The sequence below is a fragment of the Canis lupus genome, chromosome 27 (assembly GCF_003254725.2).
Source record: "Canis lupus dingo isolate Sandy chromosome 27, ASM325472v2, whole genome shotgun sequence".
In the NCBI taxonomy this organism is placed as follows: Eukaryota; Metazoa; Chordata; class Mammalia; order Carnivora; family Canidae; genus Canis; species Canis lupus.
This window is the reverse complement of record NC_064269.1, coordinates 8,123,950-8,140,548: the sequence shown is the minus strand read 5'-3', so window position 1 is coordinate 8,140,548 and position 16,599 is coordinate 8,123,950. Positions and strand designations below refer to the sequence as shown.

General features: G+C 47.0%; 1 protein-coding gene across 8 annotated transcripts in view; it reads right to left on the bottom strand.

Annotated features, from left to right (window-relative positions):
• Window positions 1-1,605, bottom strand: part of SLC38A1 (solute carrier family 38 member 1) — a 69,208-nt gene extending 67,603 nt beyond the window's left edge. For 4 of the 8 annotated variants that reach the window (XR_007406347.1, XR_007406348.1, XM_025477371.3 and 1 more), the window contains exon 1: window positions 1,468-1,605. The gene's annotated coding sequence lies outside the window, so the exon portion shown is untranslated. Of the gene's footprint in view, window positions 1-271; window positions 520-634; window positions 859-1,467 lie in introns of those variants that run through there. The other 4 variants (XM_025477365.3, XM_025477369.3, XM_025477370.3 and 1 more) reach the window with 4 other exon arrangements.
• Between the last annotated feature and the right edge of the window lie 14,994 nt (window positions 1,606-16,599).

Genomic DNA, 16,599 nt, shown 5'->3' with positions numbered 1-16,599 from the left:
CCCCCGAAAAGCCCGGACCCCGCGTGCGTAACGGCGGAGCGCCCCGGCCCCGCGCGGCCCGGACCCCGCAGCCAGATCCCGGCGGCGCTCGGCCGCCGCGCACACGCCCGCCGGCTGAGCCACGGCCCCGCACAGGTGCAGGAGGGGAGCCCCGGGCTGGTCCCGAGCGAGAGCCGCGCTCCCCGCCGCCGCCTCCCGCGCCGCGAACTCCCTTCCCTCCCGGCCGCCGCCCGCTCGCCCGCCCCCAGCCCCCAAAGCGAAGTCGCCTCACCTCGGGCACTAAAGGGGAAAGCGGCCAGAGGAGGCCGGGCGTCCGCCCTTCCGGGGTGCCCCGGGCCGAGGGCCGGCCTCCGTGCGAGGTCGGGGCGCCGGGCGCGCGGGCGGCGGCGGGGGTCGCGGCGGGCTGCGCGGGGAGGCCCGGCGTGCGCGGCGGATCTCCGCGGAAGGTGAAGGGCGGAGGCTCCCGGCGACCTTCAGCGGCGCGGCGTGGCCGCCCCAGCCCGCGCTCTCGGGCTCTCCTCCTCCTCCTCCTCCTCCTCCTCCTCCTGGGCCCGATTGCATCAGAATCTCCCCCACCGCCAACCCCCACCCCACCCCACCCCCACCCCAGCCCGCTCGCCAGCCTCGCACTTACACGCGCGCGCTCGGGCTCGGAGGGTCCCGGGCCGCAGTCATTCTCCCACCGGCGCGGCGCGGCGCCTCGGCGCATCCATGGCTCGTGACGGCTCCGAGGGGGGGAAAGTCAGGCCATTCTCCGCGCGCCGCCGCCTCCCCTCCCGCGCGCCCGCCCCTGAGCCCGAGCCGCGTGTCACCGCGCCGAGCCCCGTCACATGGCGACTCCCCGCGGGCCCCGCTGGCCGCTCGCAGAGGGTGCGGCGACCGCGCGTCGGGGAAGGGGCGGCGGGCGGGGGCGCGGGCGCGGGGCGGGGGGCGTGTGCGGGGCGCCCTGGCGGCGGCACCGGGCACGGCGGCGGCGCGCAGCCCGGACACCTGCCCACGCCCCCCTGGGGTCGGCGGCGGCGGCGGGGCACCGGGGGCCCTCGGGGGCGCGAGTGGGAGCGGCTGGGGGGCGGCTTTCGGGGCACGCCGGGGAGGGGGGCGCCGCGGGCAGCTCGCAGCGCGTGGGTGCGGGGCTGGCTCCGGGGGCCGGGGAGGCCGCGCGGCGGGCGGGCCGAGCGGGGCGCACGGGCGCCCCTGCAGCCCCTTTGTCCCCGGCCCGCAGCGGGGGCGCCCCCCTCGGCCGACCCCGCGGCCGCCGCCCGCCTGCCCGCCTGCCCGCCCGAGCCCCGTGCGCGGCGCCGGCTCCGGGGGCCTGGGCGCGACCCGCCGAGCCGGGAGCGCGCACCTGCCCGCGCGCCGCGGGGCCCGCTCCCCTCGGCCTCGGCCTCGGCCTCGGCGCGGACCCTTCCCGGGCGCCCCCCGGCCCCGAGGTTGGGTTTTCCCGAAAATGGCGCCCGGAGGTCCCACCTGCGCCTCCGCCAGCTGCGCCGCGGTCACAAAGCCAGTTTGCGGGCTGGGGACGCGAGCTCTCCATGGGCAGGGATCGCGCCGTCCCCGTGTTCCATCAAAACAGGAAAGGGAAGGTGAATCATCGCTCAGATTAATCTACCTGGAGCGTCTCCGGCGGGCGCATGGACCGGCCCCCGTAGTGGAGTGGCCACCAATCGCTTTATTGAAAAAAAAAATGTTAATCACGTCTGGAAAAGTGAGAGGACACCCCACCATTCAAACCCCTGGTAATTCAAAGTCTCCCCCCCCCGCCCACTGCATCCCCCCAAATGGCAGCAAATGGCAATAGCCATTCACTGGGCAGTAGCTTCCTGAGAAGGCACGTCGGTGAATGAGCTTGAGAAATGGAAAATCCAGGGGAGCGAAATGATGGCAGCTCACCTCAGGCCTGCGTTCAAATTCTGCCTCTGACGTGGTGGCCTCACCTGCTTCACTTTTGTCCTAGTCCTGTTTTCCCGACTTGCACAACAGAGGGTTAATTGTACCCGCAGCACGGGAATATTCTACAGGTCTTCAAAGAGCTGGTTCCAACCCCCTGTCCTTTCCTGGAGGAAGCTAATGTGGTATGGAGTTAAATTTTTTTTTTTTTTAAGTAATTTTAAGTAGTGTGCACCTTTGCGCGACACAATGATTCTAATAAATAAGGACAGAAATCTGAACGGGCAGCGTAGGTAAACTGTGAGCATAGTTCCAAAGGCTGTTGAAATCTTTGCCTTATTAGGCAGGATGTATGTTCATCACTATTTGTTTGGAGAGAATCTGATTTCAAGCTCATCCTTCCATTGTCTGCTGGTTTCTAGGCACCCGAAAGACTGCAGTTTTTACCGAGCGTTTTTTTGAATTGGATTCAGGAGTGATGGAACTGCTACTCCTCTCCAGCTACCGTGCTATGAACTTTGCAAGTAAATAGTATCTCATTTAATCCCTCCAACCCGCTCCATTAGGTCCTGTCCTCTCTGTATAAACAAGAAAGTGGGTTCAAAGAGGCGGAATTGGCTCTGTTCGCTCCAGACAGAACACAGTGCAAGGGGGGGAGCCTGGAAGTGATTCCTGAAAATCTATGCTCAAGTCTTTTAAACCGTGACACTGCGGCCTTTTGCGAGCAGACACTCTTGGTCCTCGGGTTGAGAAGGAGCTTCAGCCCTCATCTGGATATGAGTTGACAACCTAGAAGGAGAGTGTAAGTAAGCATGAACGAGGCTGAAAGAAGGGTTGCTCCTGCGTGGGGAACTGGGGGTGGGGGGCCGGAGTGGGGGTGCCCAGATCAACTTCCTGCTCTCTGCAGTGTATGTGTTTTTTTTTTATTTAATTTATTCATTTATTTATTTATTTTTCAAAAAGATGCTATTTATTCATGAGAGACAGAGAGAGAGAGAGGCAGAGAAGCAGGCGGAGAGAGAAGCAGGCTCCATGTGGGGAGCCCAATGTGGGACTCCATCCCAGGACTCCAGGATCATACCCTGGTCTAAAGGCAGGCGCTCAACCACTAAGCCACCCAGGTGTCCCAATTTTATTTATTTATTCATGAGAGACACACAGAGAGAGAGAGAGGCAGAGACATAGGCAGAGGGAGAAGCAGGCTCCATGCAGGGAGCCTGACGTGGGACTTGATCCCGGGTCTCCAGGATCCCACCCGGGACTGAAGGTGGTGCTAAGCCACTGAACCACCCGGGCTGCCCAGTGTGTGGTTTTCTTTAGGATTGCTTGTAGGTGAGACTTCCTTTCAGTAGCTCAGCACTTAAACCCATTGCATGAAAGGGGGCAAAGGGTGTTGTGATGACAACCTCCCCATTCACTGGGCTGAGACATAAGCAGCAGGATAAGCACTTTACAGATGGGTTCTTTTTCTTTTTTCTTTTTTTTCTTTTTTTCTATTTGTTTATTCATGAGAGACCCAGAGAGAGGCAGAGACACAGGCAGAGGGAGAAGCAGGCCTGATCCTGGGACTCCAGGATCACACCCTGAGCCAAAGGCAGATGCTCAACCGCTGGGCCACCCAGGTGTCCCTACAGATGGTTTCTTACCTAATCCTTACAACATTCCTAAAAGGTGCCGACCATCCAAACTCCTGATTCAGACACTGAGGAAATTATCCTAAGGTCTAACTGGCCCATCTAGCTCTAGAATCCTGAGCTGATTCCAAAGCTGATTCTCTGTGTCTAGGTCTAAAATGTTGCCCAATGTGAAAACAACCCTCTTTGGAGGGCCGAGGGGTGGGACAGGTCCCAGGTCCCTGTGCCTTCTGGTGGGAAACCACTGGCCTGTTTCCAGAGAATCCAGGGTGTCAGTTTGCTCTATAATGGGTTTGTGAAAAAAAATAATAATAAAATAAAATTAAAAAAAATATATAATGGGTTTGTGAACTCCAAGGGCATTGTTGTCGATAGTGTCTAATGTTCCCAAAATGGTACAAAGGTAGTCAGGACACACTCACAGGTTGTACTGTGGACTGCTCCAGGAAACCAAGAAAATGAAAATTCTGTGTCTGCTCTGAATGTGATGTTGAGGAAGGAATCTACTGTGAAAGGAGAATTGAATCACCTGGGGTCACCTGGAAGTTTTCTGGTAGCCCCATAGGTCCTTTCTGTTTGGTTCCAGGAGGGACGGGTAGCTTTGTGAAGAAAGATCCCCAAGGAGGATTCAGCCTAAACTTAAGTCACAGCTGCTCTCAATGCAGCTTCACCGTGTCCTCACCTGGCTTGCACTCGCTCCCTGGGTGGGTTGCCCGGCAGGATAGCTAGAAGGGTCACCACTAGCTGTGCACTTACGGAGAAACTGTGCTTTCTCCGTGCATCTTCAAAACTTTCCAAATACATCTGGCCCAATACTAGCAGACATCTTGTGGATGAATCTTGAGTCATAGGATTAATACTATCTTCTGAATATGTCGCTTTTCCTTTTAATCTACAAAGGACTATTTCAGGACAGTCTGAATTTTAATAATGATAAAAAATAGAAAAGTCGACTGGTGAGGTTAATTCAGAATAAGTGTCCTGTACATTTTCTACTTGTAACAGAAGCAGTACAGCCATCTGTGAACAAAACTTACCTTATTAGGAAATAAGTTATTTATTCTGAAATTGGTTTTTTTTAATCCCTATTGATAGGATCTACTCTAAAATCACTGATGATCTTTGAAATTACTGGTTCTTCTTTTGACTGATGTAATCGCATTTCTTGGCCTGATTAACCCTTTTTTATCATTCTTGTTCTTTGGATCATATCCATAGATGCCAATATTTTGGTACTAGGAGTTAAACAGCCGCAGCAAAAAGTAATTTGCCATTAAAGGCGTTCCCAGTTGTCCTGGCCATCTTTCTCCAGACACGTGGCACTATGAGAACTAACCTTTCTCCATAGCACTGTGACAGACAGATCCTACTGTCCCTTCTTCCAGCACTGAGATGAACATTCTACCTCGCTGGATTTGTAGTTGATTGGTCCTGGCAGGAGGTCAACAATCCCCACTCTAAGCTGAATGTAAATTAAAATCCCAGAGTGAGCCTCTTTAAAGGTGTCTATTGTCTCTGATTTGGGCCCAGGCCAGCTTTGTAGGGTCATTTATTTGTTTCATCTCTTAGGGGAGCAGGGAGTAGGGTTCATTAAGTATTGCGACTGTATGGCAAGATAAAGAACCAGGGCTGATGACCAGTCCTGAAAGTTTGATGTCAAATTTATCTGACATTTAGGCATCATTGTACAGGTCAACTGTGACTGTATTTCCCTAGCTTGTTGCCGCATGGGGTAATAATACCCATCTCATGGTCAAATGAGTCAGTGTCTACAGAATACTTACCATAATGCTTGCTTGGGGCATAAGTGCTCAGTAAGTGGTATTTGTTTATTATTTTCACACTTTGCAGAAAAAAAAGCATGCGGCACTGACTGTTCAAAGCCTGAATTTAGGGGCACAATGTGTACTTTACTGTCCTCACCCCATACTGAGTATCAAGCCCACGCCTCTACTCCCATTTCATTCACCACTGTGGTAATGGGGAGAGAGATGGTATTAGAGAATAGTTAGCTCTCCATTTCGGCTCTCAACCTTATCTTTAAGGTGAGAAAGGGAAGTTTGGGATCTACCCAATAATGTATTAATTAAGAAGTAGAAGTGTTCCAGAGTAGTGTAGCATCTTAGCATGTACTTACTAACGGTGCCGGTGGAAATTGGTACAACTTTTTGTAAAGCAGCAAACTAGGTGTTTGAGTGTGGGCTCTGGGCCAGATTGCCTGAGTTCTAATTCTGACGCCACAGCCTATTAGCTCTGTGACCTTGGGCAAGTTACTTAATGTCTCCGTGCCTCAGTGTCCTCATCTTTAAAACAGAAGTGAACCAGGGCAGCCCTGGTGGCGCAGCGGTTTAGTGCCGCCTGCAGCCCAGGGTGTGATCCTGGAGACCCTGGATCGAGTCCCACGTCGGGCTCTCTATATGATGCCCTCTGCCTGTCTCTCTCTCTCTCTCTCTCTCTCCCTGAATAAATAAATTTTTAAAATCTTAAAAAAAAAAAAAACAGAAGTGAACCATAATACCTATCTCATAAGGTTAGGTGAAATGTGTATGTCAATAAACTTAAGAGAGTTCACAACATATCTTAAGTATTCAACAAGTAATGAAAATTGTTACTGGAAAACAGTTTGGCAGTAAGTTGAAGGAACTTAGATTTCATCAGTGTCACTTCTGAGAAACTGCACCCTAAATATAATATGCAAAGATGTCACTACTAGCGCAGAGGGCATGGACACAGGCTTTAGAATCACACAAGTAAAGGTCAAAGGCATGTTTCCAAGCATTCATTTTTCCCCCAAGTATTCGTTTAAAGCAAGGATGACATAAATTCATAAATGACAAATTGAAATAAAATGCTCCAGTGGCTAGGCAGAGCTATAAACCCTCCATAGCCCTTAGAGATGCTTTGGCAAACAGGATACAGAGCTGACTATTCCTTTATTCTAATCCAATGTGATCCTTCTTTCTTTCTTATCAGTTTGGGTATCCAAACCCAAGAGAGCTGGAGAGAGGATCTGCATCCAAGAGTGAGAGAAAGGAAAGTGATAGAGAAGTGGTGGAAAGACACCAGGGAAAGATAAGAAAGACAAGAAAATGAGAAAATGAATGACAAGATCAGGAGGCAGGAACATCTGAAACAAGTCGGAAATGCTTGGCATGGAGCTATCTGGGCAGGACTAGAGCTGGGTCATCCCAGGGTGTTGGAGGCTCTCCTGACGCTCTTTGATGCTGCAGTCTCACTGGGGGGAAATGCAGCTTTTGCCTTTTCTGATGAAAAGATAGCTTTGAAATGGAGGGGCTGCTTTTTGTTTTTATTTCATGTTATTTTATTTTTTACTGCAGGCAGTTCTTAGGGGGAAGAATCCTATTCATTACTTGAGTAGAGTAACATGCTTTACTAAAATAAGTTTCTATTCTAAATGATTGTTCTTAAAATAGGAGATACCCAGAAATATCCATTTTGAAGAAATATCCATCTCTTTATTCAGTTTATTTTAGGCATATGAAGCTACTTCATAATCACAAAGGGGGTAATTTAACAAGAGATGTAAAACTGATAGTCTTGTGTTGTACATGTTTATGGTTATTTATACGATGTATATTTATACACATATAGTCATTTATACACACGTGAATAAAATGCTCAAAGTTCTTTAATCAAATGTAACATGTCCAAGATTGAGCTCATCATTTCTTCCCCCAACCCAAAGTCTTCTCCTCCAATAGACGCCATCTTGGGAAAGAGCACCATCATGGGCACAACCACTCAAGCCAAGAGAAGGGGAGTCTCTTGGCTGTCTCCTTCACTCTTCACATTGAATTCATTAATTCTTTGAATTAACATTTACTAAGTGCCAGGTATTTTTTTAAGATTATTTATTTATTCATGAGAGACAGAGAGAGAGGCAGAGACACAGAGGGAGAAGCAGGCTCCATGTGGGGAGCCTGATGTGGGACTCGATCCCAAGACTCCAGGATCATGACCTGAGCCAAAGGCAGATGCTCAACCACTGAGCCACCCAGGCGTCCCAGTGCCAGGCATTTTGCTGGTCTTTCACGGAGCTTGGAGTTAGAGTGGGAGGCCAGTATTCCTCAGATGATCTTGGCAGTGGATGTAAAAATTACAGATGGAGAGGAATGCTCCGAGGAAAAGAACTCAGAGTATGATTCTGTGAGAGTGACAGAGGAACATGCACCAGCCTGGGAGTCAGGAAGGCTCCCCCGAGGACAAGAGCCTTGTTTGGATTCTGTCCTCTTTATGCTAAGGGTTTGAACAGGGAAAGGGTAATGGACATAGTCCAGTGTGCATTTTCAAAGGAATAATCTCCAGTCCCATTGCTCCACCGCTTAAATATTTCTGCATCTGTTCCATCTTCTCCATCCTCCTGGCTATCACTAGCATGAGCTTCCATCAATTCACTCCTGGCCAACTTCTCTCCCAAGGATGTTGATTATGTACTGAATCATTAAAAGCACCTGATTATACTTACTCAACATGATATGTACATGTACATATTAGTCAGTAACATATATGTATTACTGTCCCATTTATTATATACATTAAAAACATTGCCCCAAGTTTTTAACAATTAATAGGATTTTGCATTTTATATTTATTTAACAATATTTTGTTCTATTACTAAAATATATTCCTAATTATTACTAAAATGTTAACATTTTAATGGGATATATTTGATTCAGTGTACCTTATTTTTAAAATTGTTCTTCATGTTCGTGGTACAGCAATTCACAAGTCTGGCTCCAGAGTTGATTTATTTTGACTCTGAATTTAATGGCTGTCATAGCTGGGAAAGAACCTCAAAAACACATGTCCCGATGGAGGAGTGCACCGTTAGCTTCCCAAAGAAGTGAATGAAGCCATTCATTTCTCAATCTCATCCACTAATTTACAAAGACTTATTTTATTCATTGTCCACCTACAAATGTACACTTAGATAAGGATCGTCATTAATGACCATGGAAGAGAGCCCATAAATCTTACTTGATAATTCTGAGTTTGTTTTAATGGACTTCTTATCACTTTGACTAGATAGGCATTGGTTTACCTTGCAGTGTGACCAACCAAAGAGCCCTTACTAGGAGTGAGAGTGTCAGTTCTACTTTTTCTTATTTCCTTATGCTTGTATTGTTAGTTTTTTCTAAATCTGGAGTTTCTTTAGATGGATCTTTTCAATCTACTATTATACAAGTTAAACTGAAATATAATTTGTTAATTTAATCAACTAAGCACACGGAAAAGCAATACATCACAATATGCCAAAAGGAGACAAATTAACAAGGGCACCATTATACCTTCCTGGACTCCTTCCTCAAGATACCCTGAGTGCTGCGAGTGACAGGATCCCTTCTAACATGTGGGCTGAGGGAGGGTCATCAATGATCTATGTATTAATCTAAACAGGAATTCTAGTATTTTCTCCCCGAGGTCCACTTTGTTACTCCACATCAGCCTTCCCTGAGAGCCTCCAAAAACTCAGTCTAACTGCTCTTGATCACCTAATGTCTCCACTGCAGTTTAGAAGTCACTTGCCATTTCTGAAGTCCAAAGTAGCTTACGTGCTTCTCTACATTGAAATTATTTATTCAAAGACCACTTCCCCACTAGTCTCCAAACTTCATAAAGTCAATAAAGTCAAATGGCATGTTTTCACTTGTTTCCAAGTACCTCAGGCATAATGGGAGCTCAATAAATATTTGTGCAATTAATAAATGTATGAAAGAGTAAATAGAATATAGTTAAGTAGCTCTAATTGTTTCATGTTGTTTTTTTTTTAAGATTTTATTTGTTTATTCATGAGAGACACAAAGAGAGGCCAAGACACAGGCAGAGGGAGAAGCAGATTCCATGAAGGGAGCCGGACATGGGACTCGATCCCAGGACTCCAGGATCACACCCTGGGCCGAAGGCAGGCACTAAACCACTGAGCCACCCGGGTGTCCCTTGTTTCATGTTTAATTTAAATGTCAGGTCTTTAAAAGGACAAGGAATATAACAAAAATATAAAATATTTATCAAATATACATTTAGCTAAGTTTTCAAAGTTTAGGAGCCTGTATATATGTTATCAAATGAACAGCAATTTTTGGAATCTCATGATGAATAATTTACAATTTTAAAACACCAAGGGTGTCTATTGAATATCATTCTTAAAAGGAAACAAACAAAAAACAAAACCCCAGCCTGTGTTTAAGGAGTAGTATATTTAGCTTAACAGTTTTCTAGCTTATGTGAATTATCTAGAAAATTCAGAGCCCAAACCACTTCCTTAATGATCGGAAAGTTTTTACTTCCAGAATTATCGGGATGAATGCCAGCATTCTCCACGTCACACTCCCTGTATGAAATTAACATTTGTAAATGGAGTCCAATTAAATTTTGTACTTTAAAAAAAAGTTCCAATTTGTTCTATTGTTCCTCCTTGCCCTTCATACAAAAATGAGAATTTAGATATAATCCTATAGTTAGGATATGAGCCATTTAGCAATATCAATTTAACCATGAATATGATAGTTCTTGTCTCTATTCAAGTTGTTATTCTAAATCCACTGATTTCAGTTTTGAGAAGGAACAGAACTCCAGCAAAACTATCATACTGCATGGTGTTAGTGTATTCATTCATTCATTCATTCGTGTCTTCCAGGAATGTGCTTGAAGTTAATTCCTTTTAAAGGCAGCATTCTTTAACTGATTCTGTCATCTTTGGAAACTTGCTCCTGCATTCATTTCTTTACTACTGTATTTTCATTCCCTTCTCTACTGACGGTAAAGTATTCAAACCTCTCATCATTAGAAAAGAAAGGGATGAGGAGGGAGGAAACAGGAGAGGAAAGCAAAACAAGGAAAAAGAAAGGGAGGAAATTTCTCGATTTTACATCTGTCTCTAGATGCAGCTTTTTTCTTTCTTCTATTTGAGAGCAAGCTTCTCCAAAGAATAGTTAACAATACGTTTCCAATTTTTTTACCTCCTGTTCATTCCTTAAATACACACACATATATACGCAAAATTGCAAAATTAATTTCTACTCACTGTAGAAAAGTTGGAAAACGCAGTAAAATCTAAGGAAAACCAAACTCACCCATAAGTTTGTAGACCATTAGATAAGCACTACTGACATTTAGTTCATTTTGTTTTTGTGCCCATCTTTTCTACATTCAGAATCATGTCCAGTTCTGCATTTTATGAAATTATGATCATTTATTATATCATTAACATTTATTCAAAAACATAAATTTTAATGACTACGAAATATCCCATCATATGGTTTTGCATTCTCATTAACTTCAGATTTTCATTTTATTATATATGTGTATAATACTTCTTCCCCATCTCTGAGTATTTCTGTAAGATAAAATTCTAGAAGTAGAATCAAAGGGCTTAAATGTAGCAATATTTTAAAATATTTGATACAAATTTAAGATCACTTTTTAGAAAGAGAGTATGCATTAAAACATTAATAGCTGGGTGATATGCTATATGTTGGCAAATTGAACTCCCATAAAAGAAAACATTAATAGCATGTGAAGGTACTTGTGACATGGCATCTTTAGTAGTCTTGAGAATTATAATTTTGCTCATAATTTAGTAGTAAGTGAAAAAAGAATTTCTGGATTTAATTTGCATTTCTTTTGTTACTGGTTTTACTGAAGTTTTAAAATGTGCTTATTAGACCTTTTTAAATTTGTTCTATGAATTCTTATATCATAGGCTTTATTCATTGTTCCAATATTTTGGTGTTTTTAAATCCAGTTGTGCATGTGTTTTATATTTTAAAAGTCATAATTGTAGCTAATTATGCATTTCTTCAATTTTCTGTTTGCTTTTTAGTTATGTTCAGAAGGTTAAAATTTTTATGTCAATGAACTCTTGAATTTTTTTCTTACATCTACAAATTTATTTCACAGATACAACATTCACCAGAATTTGGCCTTAGTTCTTATGACTTGGGCTTTTACTGAATTCTTTCATCCACTTAGGAGCAAGAGTTAAGAATCTAAATTGATTTGTTCCAAATCACTAACCAATTATTCTAGTACCACCTGTGAAAATTCCTTCTCTCTACTGCTGTGGTGCCTCCTTTATCAGATGTCATCACACTTTAAAATATATATGTAATAAGTTCCTACTCCTGATCTAACTACTCTGTCTGCTGATATGCCTATTCTTTTATCACCTATGCTGATTTAGTAGACCTTTGTCGTGGGCTTTAATATCAACTAGGGCACAAGCCTTTACATATTTTTCTTAGTTAGTCTTATCTGTTTATTATTCCACATGAATTTTAGGATCATTACTAAGTCAATAAAACAAAAACCATAGATTTGGACTTTTTTATGCCTATAAGTCAATGTGAACATACACATAAAACCTTTACCATAAAAATGCATAAAAATCTAAGAGTTCCTGTAAAAGAAATGTATAGGCTCTCTATCTATAATTTTGAATATATAGGGGGGCTTGGCTGGCTCAGTTGGTAGAACATGTGGTTCTTGATCTTGAGGTCATAAGTTTGAACCCCCACATTGGATGTAGAGATTACTTTAAAAAATATAAAAGAGGGGGGCACCTGAGTGGCTCAGTCGGTTAGGCATCTACTATGGTCCCAGGGTCCTCAGATCAAGTCCCACATCAGGATCCCTGCTCAGTAGGGTGTCTGCTTCTCCCTCTGCCTCTGCCTCCCTCTCTGTCTGTCATGGATAAATAAATAAAATCTTTATATATATAAAAGAAACACACTTTAAGAGTAAAGTATAAAATATTGCTAATATATAAATGACGTACTGAATACATTGAGAAATATACCGTACAGGCAGAAGGTTACAATTTTTTCCTAAATTAATTTATAGAAAATTAACTTTTAGGGCAGCCCAGGTGGCTCAGTGGTTTAGCCCCTGCCCTCAGCCCAGGGCCTGATCCTGGAGGCCCAGGATCGTGTCCCATGTCAGGCTCCCTGCATGGAACCTGCTTCTCCCTCTGCCTGTGTCTCTACCTCTGTGTGTGTGTGTGTGTGTGTGTGTGTGTGTGTGTGTGTGTGTGTCTCATGAATAAATAAATAAAAATCTTTAAAAAAAAGAAAATTAACTTTTAAAATAAACCCTTATTTTTATTATTTTTCTAAGATTTTATTTATAAATAACCTCTACACCCAACATGGAGCTTGAACTCACATCCTCAAGATCAAGAGACTCATTTTCTACGGACTGAGCCAGACAGGCGCCTCTTTTATTATTATTATTATTATTATTATTATTATTATTATTATTAGAGAGAAAGAACTGGAAAGAGAGGGAGAGAAAATCCTAAGCAGGCTCCCTGCCCAGTGGGGCTCCATTTCACCACTCATGAGATCATGACTTGAGGGAAGATCAAGATCCAAAGCTTAACAGATTGAGCCACCCAGGCACCCTGACCCATAGATCCATTTTCAAAACAATAAAATGAGGGCACCTGGGTGGCTCAGTCAGTTAAGGATCCCAAGCTTGGTTTCTGCTCGGGTCATGACCTCCTGCTCCCTGAGATGGAGCCTCCCGCAACCTCTCAGAGCTCAGCAGGGAAGATTCTCTACTGCCAGGCTCTCAAATAAATAGGTAAATCTTAAAATAATAATAATAATAAGGCACCCATTTTTAGACAAATTACATTTCTGTATTAGGAAAGCATAAATAACCTTATGTACTTGAGTTTCGGGGGAGGGAGTTGGGTTTGGTTTTGGGTTTTGCTGCAAAAAAAGCTTTATTGTTTCCCCTGGTCCACGGCTGGGGGAGGCTCCGCGGAGGGGCTCAGGCACCAGCGCCGGCACCAGGGGGCCCGGGGGGCCCGGAAGGCTGCGGGGCTCCGGGTCGCGCTCGCGGGGCGGGGCGGGGGGTCTGCGGGCGGCCCCGGGGGGGGGGGGCAGGAGGGCAGGAGGGCCTCCCCGGGCGGGGCCGGGCGGGGCGGGCGCAGAGCCCCAGGTGGGGTGCCGGCCGCCCCGGGGCCCGAGGGGTGAGGACACGGTGGCCCGGTGTGTGGCCGAGGCTGCAGGAAGGGGCGTCGGCGGGTCCGCGGGGTCCCCCCTGCCGACGCTGAGCCCGAGCAAGGCAGCGTGTCACGGTCCCCGCCTCCACCCCCGCCCCGCCGACGGGGTCCGCTGGGTACCCCCCGCCGACGGGGTCCCCCCAACCCCCGCCGAGGGGTCCTCTGGGTCCCCCCCCCGCTGACCTGGTCGGCAGGGTCCCCCCCCACCGACGGGGTCCCTCCCCCGCCGAGGGGTCCGCGGGGTCCCCCATCCCACCGACGGGGTCCTCCCACACCCGACGGGGTCCGCTGGGTCGCCCCACACCCCACCGACGGGGTCCTCCCACCCCGCCGACAGGGTCCACGGGGTCCCCCATCCCACCGACGGGGTCCCCCCACCCCCGACGGGGTCCGCAGGGTCCCCCCATCCCACCGACGGAGTCCCCCCACCCCCCGCCGAGGGGTCCGCTGGGTCCCCCCCGTCCCCCCCGCTGACCGGGTCCGCAGGGTCCCCCCTACCGACGGGGTCCCCCCACCCCCCCGCCGATGGGGTCCGCGGGGTCCCACTTCCTGCCGATGGGGTCCCCCCACGCCCCCCGGACGGGGTCCACGGGGTCCCCCATCCCACCGACGGGGTCCCCCGACCCCCCGCCGACAGAGTCCGCGGGGTCCCCCATCCCACCGACGGGGTCCCTCCACCCCCCGCAGAGGGGTCCGCTGGGTTCCCCCCCCCCCCGCCGATGGGGTCAGCTCTGTCACCCCCCCACCCCCCCACCCCGCGCCGAGGAGTCCGCTGGGCCCCCCACCCTGCGGACGCCGAGCGGGATCCAGCACCGCCGTAGATGCGCTCAGGTTGTAGCGACGCCCGATCTAGTTGTGGAGATTCCGTAGGTCAAAGTGAAAGACACCACTTGGGTTTGCTCTCTCCAGTAAAGAGAGCCTCGGTCCAAGTTATCAAAAATATTTAATAATCCACAAAGTAGGTATCTGTCGAGGTTTTGGATTCTCTGGGGAAGAGTCAGTCTTAAGACTGAGACTAATGAGCGGGAAGTTGATTACTTGGGATCTACCCTGGAGGGAAGGAAGCAAGACCAAAGGGACACCCCCAGGGAGTCCCAAGCAGTGACGGGCCTTCAGGGTGGCCTTGAGTTAGAGGAGGAGCAGGATAGGTGCCCTGGGGCCAATCAGCCTTCTGTGGTCGAGATACTTCTGCAAAAGAGCAAATAAATGAGGGCTTCTGTGGGCTTCCAAAGGAGGACAAGGACAGTGTCCCATGGTGTCCTCTGTAGCACAGACTGAAATTGGGCCTTATGATTGCCCCATCGTGCATCGGTGTGGACTCAGGAAATATAAATGTAAATGCAAAAGTAGAAAATTCTTGGGGATCCCTGGGTGGCCCAGCGGTTTAGCGCCTGCCTTTGGCCCAGGGTGTGATCCTGGGGTCCTGAGATCGAGTCCCACATTGGGGTCCCTACCTTGGGCCTGCTTCTCCCTCTGCCTGTGTCTCTGCCTCTCTCTCCCTATGTCTATCATGAATAAATAAAAAATCTTAAAAAAAAAAAGTAGAAAATTCTTGAGAGAATGGTTTTAAAATACACACAGCCTGCTGTACTTCATGTCACAAACAGGAAGAAATACAAAAAGGAAGGATCCTAGGGTTCTCATTGTTCTGACTTATCTGACTCTTGGGCATGAAAAACTAGGGTCGAAGAATTCGATGCTCATTTCCTTTGTTTTCCATCCCCTTCTCTAGTGAAACAGCAAAATAATATGAAGCCAGGAGGAATAGCAAGGGATCAAAGTTCACCATACATTCCTGAACAGGCAGGGAGGGGATGGAACTTAGTCGAGATTTCGTAGACAGCAGCTAAGCCGAGTTCAAACTCAGGTCTGGCTGCTTTGAATGACTGTGTTTCTTTTTCTATATGCTGTAAATATGAGGGATAGAACCAGACAAAACAATTAGAAATTATTCCTCTATTCTGGCATAACTCCGCTTTTAAAATATTCTATTTATTTATTTATTTATTTATTTATTTATTTATTTATTTATTTATTTTAGAGAGAGCACGCGCACATACTCCTGCACATGAGTGAGGTGGGAGAGGGAAAGAGAGAGAATCTTAAGCAGGCTTCACACCCAGCATGTCAGGGCCCATTGCTATTGTGGGGCTCGATGTCACAACCCTGAGATCATGACCTGGGTGGAAGTCAAGAGTCAGATGCTTAACCAACAGAGCTACCCGGGGAACCCCCATAGCATAACCCAGTTTTTTTCATTCATTGGTTTAATAAATATTTATGGACTGCTTACCAGGCACCTGACTCTTTGTTGGGATAGAAAGGAGATGGATGAAATATAGTTGTAGTCACAAAGATCTACCGAGCTTATCCATCCTGTTAATTATTAGGGTGTTTGCTATTTTGCTATTTTGCTCCTGTACCAGTGGCAAAGTAACTGAAGTAGTTACGTAATTAATTCTTTTGATGGCTTGCCTGAGCTACGCAAATGAGTGAGCATCTGAAAGACATTAAAGGCATAAGGCACACCTTTAAATAGATTTTTGGAGATGAAGGTGGATATGGTGGCATGGGGAAGGGAGACAAAGGTGACCCATTTTTGAAAGGGAGGCAAAGTAAAATTGTACTCCTATCATGGGAGTAAAAGTGCAAGTTATGAGGGGCATTCCTGGGGATCCCTGAGTGGCTCAGCAGTTTAGTGCCTGCCTTCGGCCCAGGGAGTGATCCTGGAGTCCCGGGATCGAGTCCTATATCGGGCTCCCTGCATGGAGCCTGCTTCTCCCTCTGCCTGTGTCTCTGCCTCTGTGTGTGTGTGTGTCTCTCATGAATAAACAAATAATCTAAAAAAAAAAAGGGGGCATTCCTGAATTGTTTGTTGATTTTAATGAAGAACCTAAAATAGTAAGTTAGATGCCACTCATTCTTTCTTTTGGTATAGGGTCCTGCTCACAAGCATGAGCTTTGTTACTAAATATACCCAAATTCTAGTCTTGTCCACATGTAAGAAGCACGTGTGCGGAAGTGACTTAACCACCTCGGTCTCTGAGT